The 11,249-nt window shown below is 45.4% G+C and overlaps 1 protein-coding gene across 1 annotated transcript in view; it reads left to right on the top strand.

Annotated features, from left to right (window-relative positions):
- Nucleotides 1–1,330: 1,330 nt before the first annotated feature.
- LOC140735216 (ankyrin-repeat and fibronectin type III domain-containing 1-like) overlaps nt 1,331–11,249 on the top strand; it is a 422,525-nt gene continuing 412,606 nt past the window's right edge. Inside the window, 1 exon segment of the mRNA XM_073060001.1 lies at nt 1,331–1,372. The gene's annotated coding sequence lies outside the window, so the exon portion shown is untranslated.

Here is an 11,249-nt window from a genome sequence, read left to right as displayed (position 1 = left end):
GTAGACACTGAGTTTAGCTCCAGCCTATCATAGTCTTCCATCTCATTGCTAATGATGTGCAGGCGTTGGAGAGGGTCCGGAGGAGACGCTTGAGAATGATCCGGGAATGAAAGGGTTAATGTACGAGGACTGGTTGATGGCACTGGGCTTGTACCTTCTGGAGTTTGGAAGAATAAGTGGGGATCTCACTGAAGTCTATTGAATATTGAAAGGCCCAGAAAGAGGCTAGAGTTCAAAATAAATTTATTAACAAAGTACATAAATATAACCTTATTCAAAGACTCAAAGGTTCATTTTATTATCAAAGTATACAACTCTGCAATTCTGCAATTCTCTGGGCAGCCATGAAACCAAGAAAGAAAAGAAAGGCAGCACGATCATCAAACCTCAAATCCTATGTCCCCACAAAAAAAATGAACAAAAATGGAACAGACACAACACAAACCGAGCACAACAGATTGGGCACATCGACCCCCAAATCCCTCCCCCCGCACAAAACAGCTAACAAGACGAATCAGGCACAACCACCTCCAAATCCCTCCTCCCACACAAAAAATCAAACAAAATGGATCAGGCACGTCAATCCCCTCAAATCCCCCCCACACAAAAAAACACGAACAAAATGGATCGGACACATCACCCCCAAATCCCTCCCCCCGTACAAAAAATCTGAGCAAAATGAAACAGGCACATCGATCCCCCCCCCCCCCATAATACCAACCCTGCACAAAAATCAAACAAAATGGATCAGGCACATCGACCACCAAACCCCTCCGCCTGCACAAAAAATCAAATAAAATGGATCAGGTACTTCAACCCCCACATCACCTCCACACAAAAAAACACGAACAAAATAGATCAGGCACATCGACCCCATATCTCCTCCCACACAAAAATACTGAACAAAATGGATCAGAACGTTATTCCCCAAATCCCTCCCCACCACAAAAAAAAACTAACAAAACGGATCAGGCACAACCACCCCCAAATCCCTCCTCTCACACAAAAAAAACAGGAACAAAATGGATCAAACACATTGACCCCCAAATACCTCCCCCGCACAAAAACACTGAACAAAACAGGATGCATTCTTGGAACAGCTTGTACGAGAGCCAACCAGGGACAAGGCTATTCTGGATTTAGTGTTGTGTAATGAACAGGATTTGATAAGCGATCTGAAGTAAAGGAGCCATTAGGAGGTAGTGACCATAATATGATAAGTTTTTATCTGCAATTTGAGAAGGATAAGGGCAGATCGGAGGTGTCAGTGTTGCAGTTGAACAAAGGAGACTATGGAGCCATGAGGGAGGAACTGGCCAAAGTTAACTGGACGGATATCCTAGCAGAAAAGACAGTGGAACAGCAATGGCAGGTATTCTTGGGAATAATGCACAAGGTGCAAAATCATTTTATCCCCCGGAGAAGGAAGGATTCAAAGGGGGGAAAGGGGCCACAGTGGTTGACAAAGGAAGTCAGAGATTGCATAGCATTAAAAAAAAGGAAATATGACAGAGCTAAGGTGAGTGGGAGGACAGATGATTGAGAAATTTTTAAGGAACAACAGAACTTAACTAAAAAGGCAATACAGGGAGAAAAAATGAGGTACAAACGCAAGCTAGCCAGGAATATAAAGGAGGATAGCAAAAGCTTTTTTAGGTATGTGAAGAGAAAGAAGATAGTTAAGAACAATGTTGGGCCCTTGAAGAATGAATTGGGTGAAATTGTTATGGGAAACAGAGAAATGCCAGAAGAATTTAATTAGTACTTTAGATCTGTCTTCACTAGGGAAGACACAAGCAATCTCCCAGATGTATGGATGGGCCCAAGGACATAGGGTAACAGAGGAAATGAAACAGATTGACATTAGGAAGGAAACGGTGATGAGTAGACTGATGGGACTGAAGGCTGACAAATCCCCAGGTCTAGATGGTCTGCATCCTAGGGTACTAAAGGAGGTGGCTCTGGAAATTGTGGATGCATTGGTAATCATTTTCCAATGTTCCTTAGGTTCAGGATCAGTTCCTGAGGATTGGAGAATGACTAATGTTATCCCACTTTTTAAGAAAGGAGGGAGGGAGAAAACAGAGAACTATCGTCCTGTCAGCCTAACATCAGTAGTGGGGAAGATGCTAGAGTCCATTATTAAAGATGAAATAGTGGCATATCTAGATAGCAGTGATAGGATTGGGCTGAGCCAGCATGGATTTACCAAGGGCAAATCATGCTTGACTAATCTATTGGAGTTTTTCGAGGATGTAACCAGGAAGTTAGACAAGGGAGATCCAGTGGATATAGTGTACCTCGATTTTCAGAAGGCATTTGATAAGGTCCCACATAGGAGTTTGGTGGGTAAAATCAGAGCTCATGGCATTGGGGGGGAAGATATTGACATGGATAGAAAACTGGTTGGCAGATAGAAAGCAAAGGGTAACGGTGAATGGGTGTTTCTCGGAATGGCAGGTGGTGACTAGTGAGGTGCCACAGGGCTCGGTATTGGGACCACAGCTGTTTACGATTTACATCAATGATTTAGATGAAGGCATTGAGAATAACATCAGCAAGTTTGCTGATGATACTAAGCTGGGTGGCAGTGTGACATGTGATGAGGATGTTAGGAGAATTCAGGGTGACTTGGATAGGCTGAGTGAGTGGGCAGATACTTGGCAGATGACGTTTAATGTGAATAAGTGTGAGGTTATCCACTTTGGGAGTAAGAACAGGAAGGCAGATTATTATCTGAACGGTGTAGAGTTAGGTAAGGGAGAAATACAAAGAGATCTAGGAGTCCTTGTTCATCAGTCACTGAAGGTGAATGAACAAGTGCAGCAGGCAGTGAAGAAGGCTAATGGAATGTTGGCCTTTATTACAAAGGGAATTGAGTACAAGAGCAAGGAAATCCTTTTGCATTTGTACAGGGCCCTGGTGAGACCACACCTGGAGTATTGTGTACAGTTTTGGTCTCCAGGGTTAAGGAAGGACATCCTGGCTGTAGAGGAAGTGCAGCGTAGATTCACGAGGTTAATTCCTGGGATGTCCGGAGTGTCTTACGCAGAGAGGTTAGAGAGACTGGGCTTGTACACGCTGGAATTAAGGAGATTGAGAGGGGATCTGATTGCAACATATAAGATTATTAAGGGATTGGACAAGATAGAGGCAGGAAATATGTTCCAGGTGCTGGGAGAGTCCAGTACCAGAGGGCATGGTTTGAGAATAAGGGGTAGGTCATTTAGGACAGAGTTAAGGAAAAACTTCTTCTCCCAGAGAGTTGTGGGGGTCTGGAATGCACTGCCTCAGAAGGCAGTGGAGGCCAGTTCTCTGGATGTTTTCAAGAAGGAGCTAGATAGGTATCTTATGGATAGGGGAATCAAGGGATATGGGGACAAGGCAGGAACCGGGTATTGATAGTAGATGATCAGCCATGATCTAAGAATGGCGGTGCAGGCTCGAAGGGCCGAATTGTCTACTTCTGCACCTATTGTCTATTGTCTATAAAACGGATCGGACACATTGACCCCCCCAAATACCTCCCCCGCACAAAAACACTGAACAAACCAGATCAGAACATTGTTCCCCAAATCCCTCCTCCCCCCCCCCCGCACAAATATAGGAATAGAATGAAGTGGAGGATAAATGCGTGGCTGAGGGATTGCAGCAGGGGGCAGGGATTCAGATTTCTGGATCATTGGGACCTCTTTTGGGGCAGGTGTGACCTGTTCATAAAGGATGGGTTGCACTTGAATCCCAGGGGGACCAATATCCTGGCGGGGACATTTTCAAAGGCTACTAGGAGTGTTTAAACTATAATTATTGGTGGGTGGGAACTGAACTGAAGAGACTGGGGAAGAGGTGGTTGGCTCACAAATAGAGAAAGCTTGGAGACAGTGTGTGAGGGAGGATAGGCAGGTGATAGAGAAGGGACGCACTCAGACCGACGGTTTGAGATGTGTCTATTTTAATGCGAGGAGTATTGTGAACAAAGCGGATGAGCTTAGAGTGTGGATCAGTACTTGGAGCTATGATGTGGTGGCCATTACAGTGACTTGGATGGCTCAGGGACAGGAATGGTTACTTCAACTGCCGGGTTTCAGATGTTTCAGAAAGGACAGGGAGGGAGGCAAAAAGTGGGGGGGGGCATGGCACTGTTGATCAGAGATAGTGTCACGGCTGCAGAAAGGGTGGACATCATGGAGGGATTGTCTACGGAATATCTGTGGGTGGAGGTTAGGAACAGGAAGGGGTCAATAACTTCACCGGGTATTTTTTATCGGCTGCCCAATAGTAACAGGGATTTCGAGGAGCAGATAGGGAAACAGATCCTGGAAAGGTGTAATAATAACAGAGTTGTCGTGTTCGGAGATTTTAATTTCCCAAATGTCGATTGGCATCTCACTAAAGCAAGGGGTTTAGATGGTATGGAGTTTGTTAGGTGTGTTCAGGAAGGTTTCTTGACACAATATGTAGATAAGCCTACAAGATGAGAGACTGTACTTGATTTGGTATTGGGAAATGAACCTGGTTAGGTGTCAGATCTCTCAGTGGGAGAGCATTTTAGAGAAAGTGATCATAATTCTATGTCCTTTACAATAGCATTGAAGAGAGATAGGAACAGACAAGTTAGAAAAGCATTTAATTGGAGTAAGGAGAATTATGAGGCTATCAGGCAGGAAGTTGGAAGTTTAAATTGGGAACAGATGTTCTCAGGGAAAGGTACGGAAGAAATGTGGAAAATGTTCAGGGGATATTTGTGTGGAGTTCTGCATAGGTACATTCCAATGAGACAGGGAAGTTATGGTAGGGTACAGGAACCATGGTGTACAAAGGTTGTAGTAAATCTCATCAAGAAGAAAAGAAAAGCTTACGAAAGGTTCAGAGAGCTAGGTAATGTTAGAGATCTAGAAGATTATAAGGCTAATGGGAAGGAGCTTAAGAAGGAAATTAGGAGAGCCAGAAGGGGCCATGAGAAGGCCTTGGCAGGCAGGATTAAGGAAAACCCCAAGGCATTCTACAAGTTTGTGAAGACCAAGAGTATAAGACGTGAAGGAATGGGACCTACCAAGTGTGACAGTGGGAAAGTGTGTATGGAATGGGAGGAAATAGCAGAGGTACTTAATGAATACTTCAGTATTCACTGTGGAAAAGAATCTTGGTGATTGTAGTGATGACTTGAAGTGGACTGAAAAGCTTAAGCATGTAGATATTAAGAAAGATGATGTGCTGGAGCTTTTGGAAAGCATCAAGTTGGATAAGTTGCCGGGACCGGATGAGATGTACCTCAGGCTACTGTGGGAGGCAAGAGAGGAGATTGCTGGGCCTCTGGCGATGGTCTTTGCATCATCAATGGGGACGGGAGAGGTTCCAGAGGATTGGAGGGTTGCAGATGTTGTTGCCTTATTCAAGAAAGGGAGTAGTGATAGCCCAGGAAATTATAGACCAGTGAGTCTTACTTCAGTGGTTGGTAAGATGATGGAGAAGATCCTGAGAGGAAGGATTTATGAACATTTGGAGAGGTATAATATGATTAGGAATAGTCAGGATGGCTTTGTCAAGGGCAGGTCGTGCGTTATGAGCCTGATTAAATATTCTGAGGATGTGACTAAACACATTGATGAAGGAAGAGCAGTAGATGTCGTGTATAGGGATTTCAGCAAGGCATTTGATAAGGTACCCCATGCAAGGCTTATTGAGAAAGTAAGGAGACATGGGATCCAAGGGGGTATTGTTTTGTGTATCCAGAACTAGCTTGCCCACAGAAGGCAAAGAGTGGATGTAGATGGGTCATATTCTGCATGGAGGTTGGTGACCAGTGGTGTGCCTCAGGGATCTGTTCTGGGACCCTTACTCTTTGTGATTTTTATAAATGACCTGGATGAGTAACTGGAGGGATGAGTTAGTAAATTTGCTGATGACACAAAGGTAGGCGGTATTGTGGATAGTGTGGAGGGCTGTCAGAGGTTACAGCGGGACATTGATATGATGCTAAACTGGGCTGAGAAGTGGCAGATGGAGTTCAACCGAGATAAGTGTGAAGTGGTTCATTTTGTTAGGTCAAATATGATGGCAGAATGTTGTATTAATGGTAAGACTCTTGGCAGTGTGGAGGATCAGAGGGATCTTGCGGTCTGAATCCATAGTACGCTCAAAGCAGCTGAGCAAGTTGACTCTGTAGTTAAGAAGGCATATGGTGTATTGGCCTTCATCAATTGTGGAATTGAATTTAGGAGCCGAGAGGTAATGTTGCAGCTTTATAGGACCTTGGTCAGATCCCACTTGGAGTACTGTGCTCAGTTCTGGTTGCCTCACTACAGGAAGGATGTGGAAGCCATAGAAAGGGTGTAGAGGAGATTTACAAGGATGTTGCCTGGATTGGGGAGCATGCCTTATGAAAACAGGTTGAGTGAACTTGGCCTTTTCTCTTTGGAGCTCCGGAAGATGAGAGGTGACCTGATGGAAGTGTATAAGATACTGAGAGGCATTGATCATGTGGATAGTCAGAGGCTTTTTCCCAGGGCTGAAATAGCTGCCACAAGAGGGCACAGGTTTAAGGTGCTAGGGAGTAGGTACAGTGTAGATGTTAGGGGTAAGTTTTTTATGCAGAGAGTGGTGAGTGCATGGAATGGGCTGCCAGCAACGGTGGTGGAGGAAGATACAACAGGGTTTCTTAAGAGACTTTTGGATAGGTACATGGAGCTTAGTAAAATAGAGAGCTATGGGTAAGCCTAGTAATTTCTAAGGTAGGGACATGTTGTGCACAACTTTGTGGGCCGAAGGGACTGTATTGTACTGTCGGTTTTCTACGTTTCTATGTTCCTAAAAAAACTAACAAAACGGATCAGGCACAATCACCCCAAATCTGTCCACACACAAAAAAATCAAACAAAATGGATCACACTCATCAACCCAGAAATTCCTCCCCCCACACAGAAAACTGAACCAAATGAATCAGCCTTATCACCCCCCCCCCCAGATCCCTCCTCTCGCACAAAATGGATCAGCCACCTAGATCCCCCAAATCCCCCAACCCTGTACAAATAAAAGACACCAAATGGACCAGGCACACAACTCCTGAACCCTTCCTCCCATACAAAATGAACAAAATGGATCAGGCAAAATGAACAAAATGAACAAAATGGATCAGGCACGTCATCCCCACAAATCCCTCCTCATGCAAAAAAAAAAGAAAGATTTGTGTAAAATCACAGTATATAAAAACTATATAGAACGAGGGGTCACAGTTTAAGGATAAAGGGGAAGCCTTTTAGGACCGAGATGAGGAAAAACTTCACACAGAGAGTGGTGAATCTGTGGAATTCTCTGCCACAGGAAACAGTTGAGGCCGGTTCATTGGCTATATTTAAGAGGAAGTTAGATATGGCCCTTGTGGCTAAAGGGATTGGGGATATGGAGAGAAAGCAGGTACAGGGTTCTGAGTTGGATGATCAGCCATGATCATACTGAATGGCGGTGCAGGCCTACTCCTGCACCTATTTTCTATGTTTCTATGTTTCCATATTCTGATATTGACAGATGGTTGAGCCAGTCTATGTACTCTCCACCACAAATCTAGAGAAGATGGACAAAATTTTAGATGACATGCCAAATCTATGCAAACTTCTAAGAAAGTAGAGGTGCTGCTTTGCTTTTTTCATAATGGCACTTACGTGTTGGACCCAGGACAGAGTAGATGTGGAGAGGATGTTTCCTATCGTGGCGGAGTCTTGGACCAGGGAGCACACCCTTTAGAACAGAAAAGAAGAGGAATTTGTTTAGCCAAAGGGTGGTGAATGCATGGTTATTTAAGTCATTGTCACTTTCCTGTTAGTTTGAACCAATCTGGCCATTCTCCTCTGACCTCTTTCATTGAGAAAGCATTTTCACCCACTGAATTGCCACTCGCTGCATAATTTTTTTGCTGTTTGCACCATTCTCTGTAAACTATAGAGAATGTTGCGTGTGAAAATCCCAGGAGATCAGCCATTTCTGAGATACTCAGACCACTTCGTCCACGGTCAAAGTCACTTAGATCACATTTCTTCCCTATTTCGATGTTTGGTCTGAACAACAACTAAATCTCCTGACCATGTCTGTGTGCTTTTATGCATTGAGTTGCTGCCACATGATTGGCTGATTAGATATTTGCATTAACGAGCAGGTGTACAGGTGTAAAGTGGCCACTGAGTGTACTTCTGCCTCATTCGGTTAACTGTGTCCTCAAAAGATGAACATGACCGAAACACAGCAACAAGCAGGAAAACACTAGCAGAATGTGTGGAGAGTGGAGACTGTCGCAGAGATCTGTGAAGCATGAGAAAGTTGTTGAAACTGGTGAGAGATCAGTGAAATGGTCTCACACTAAGAGGACGGAGTTTGGGTGTGCACCACAGGATCTCAAATTGTGCCCAGGCTGGACCCGCTGCAGTTCCATGAATTTTCCAGGACTGGGGGCAGGGGGATCTAACATGACAAGTGAGTTGTCCCAAGGTGGATTCAGCTGGACAGTAAGCTGGACTTGACAATGTATCTTGCATTAAGGAGCAAGCCAACTGTAGTCACTCCTGATGTAGGTGCTGATCTCTTACATACACTCCTGTGTGAGACATGTGGAATGGTGAAGGTAAAACTGCCCTCCTGCTGCGGTGTAATCCAGAGTACACGGACAAACTATGTTCTGCGTAATGATGTGTTTGTGGTATAGAGGGCCAGGCATTGACAGTCAGCAGAGCACAGATTTTATAACAGGACCCCCAGCACTCAGTGCATGCAATGGTATAGTGTGTGTAGGTCTTTTGCTTATTAGCTGTTTGTTGATGTTTGTGCGTTCTTTTTCAATGATTCTTTTGTATATCTTTGTTCTACTCTGAATGCCCGCAAGAAAATGGATCTCAGCATTGTATATGGTGACAATTGTGTAGTTTGATAATAAATTTACTTTGAACTTTGAGGTAAGTCCTGGTCCTGTCATTGATCTGAAATTTACCAAACTGGGCTCTGGAGACATTACAGGGTGTGTGAATCTTTGGAAACTTCTTCCCACTCAGAATAGTAAATACTTTGTTGTTGAGAGAGCTCAGACTGGTGGAATTTTGTGGATCAGGAGTATTTGATCAACTCTGTCATGGACGATCCCAAGCCTGGATGCAAAAGGAGGAGGGTTGGGCATGGGTCTAGCAACTCCATCTTGTAAAAACCCAGCATTACAGAAATACCAACAGAAGCTTCAAAGACCTCATCTCTGGGAGAGGAAGGACCTTCGATGGCCTACACCCTGAAAGGCTGAAAGACTAGCCCAGGACAGAGGACTCTGATGAGCTGCTGTTGGCAGGTGATGCCCAGAAGGGGTGATGGACTCTATCGAGCTGCTGTTGGAGGCTGATGTCCCAGAAGGGGTGATGGACTCTATCGAGCTGCTGTTGGCAGGTGATGTCCCAGAAGGGGTGATGGACTCTATCGAGCTGCTGTTGATGTCCCAGAAGGGGTGATGGACTCTATCGAGCTGCTGTTGGAGGCTGATGTCCCAGAAGGGGTGATGGACTCTATTGAGCTGCTGTTGGCAGGTGATGTCCCAGAAGGGGTGATGGACTCTATCGAGCTGCTGTTGGCAGGTGATGTCCCAGAAGGAGTGATGGACTCTATCGAGCTGCTGTTGATGTCCCAGAAGGGGTGATGGACTCTATCGAGCTGCTGTTGGCAGGTGATGTCCCAGAAGGGGTGATGGACTCTATCGAGCTGCTGTTGGCAGGTGATGTCCCAGAAGAGGTGATGGACTCTATCGAGCTGCTGTTGGCAGGTGATGTCCCAGAAGGGGTGATGGACTCTATCGAGCTGCTGTTGGAGGCTGATGTCCCAAAAGGGGTGATGGACTCTATTGAGCTGCTGTTGGCAGGTGATGTCCCAGAAGGGGTGATGGACTCTATCGAGCTGCTGTTGGCAGGTGATGTCCCAGAAGGGGTGATGGACTCTATCGAGCTGCTGTTGGAGGCTGATGTCCCAGAAGGGGTGATGGACTCTATCGAGCTACTGTTGGCTGGTGATGTCCCAGAAGGGGTGATGGACTCTATCGAGCTGCTGTTGGAGGCTGATGTCCCAGAAGGGGTGATGGACTCTATCGAGCTGCTGTTGGAGGCTGATGTCCCAGAAGGGGTGATGGACTCTATTGAGCTGCTGTTGGCAGGTGATGTCCCAGAAGGGGTGATGGACTCTATTGAGCTGCTGTTGGCAGGTGATGTCCCAGAAGGGGTGATGGACTCTATCGAGCTGCTGTTGGAGGCTGATGTCCCAGAAGGGGTGATGGACTCTATCGAGCTGCTGTTGGAGGCTGATGTCCCAGAAGGGGTGATGGACTCTATTGAGCTGCTGTTGGCAGGTGATGTCCCAGAAGGGGTGATGGACTCTATCGAGCTGCTGTTGGAAGCTGATGCCACAGTAGGAGTGATGTTAAGAAGAAGAAGGGGCATTGAATCAGTTTATTTTTAAGGTGATTGGAGGAAAGTGTTTAGGGGGGATATGCTGCCTATGATGGTGGTAGAGGCAAGCACAACAGGGACACTTAAGAGTTCTTAGATAGGCACATGGATGATCGATAAATGGAGAGCTATGTAGGAGGAAAAGGTTCGGAGCAGGTTAAAAGGTCTACCCACCACTGATAAGCGCATGAATGATTGAGAAATGGAGAGCTGTGTGGAAGGGAAGTGTTGATTGATCTTGAATTAGGTTAAAAGGTCAGCACAACATCGTGGGCTGATGGGCATGAACTGAGCTGTAGTGTTCTATATTCTGTATCCAAGTGATTTGAGACACAGGATCAGAGTGGTAGAGTAAACTGAAGTGGGTGAATGGCTTTTCCTTTTCCTTGTTACATTTCCCTCTTCTGCTGGAGAATTGCATTTACATCTTTGACCACTGAAAACCACAGAAGCTCAATCTCAGGGGCCTCTGGTTAATTCTCCCAGAAACCTGCTCTAGCTGATGTCAGGTTACAGACCAATGCGTGTGCCACAGTCTGTCATAGTGGAATCGCAGGGTACAGTACTAGGGATGTAACTATTTAATTTCAAAGTCTAGTTATTGGAGGATACTGTGTTGTGTGGAGAATTTACCAATTCTCATTAAGAGACTGTTTTTGTTTTTGCACTCAGCTCCTGCCTGTTTCTGGCAAGGGCCTGTCTCTGTGATTGACCTGCTGAATATTGAGTGGAGGGGCAGTGGGCTATGTCCACAACTTGTTGCACATTGTCCCCAAACAGTCCAAGACT

Source organism: Hemitrygon akajei, chromosome 11 (assembly GCF_048418815.1).
Source record: "Hemitrygon akajei chromosome 11, sHemAka1.3, whole genome shotgun sequence".
In the NCBI taxonomy this organism is placed as follows: domain Eukaryota; kingdom Metazoa; phylum Chordata; class Chondrichthyes; order Myliobatiformes; family Dasyatidae; genus Hemitrygon; species Hemitrygon akajei.
Note: the sequence above shows the minus strand (reverse complement) of the source record. Positions and strands in the feature narration are given on the sequence as shown.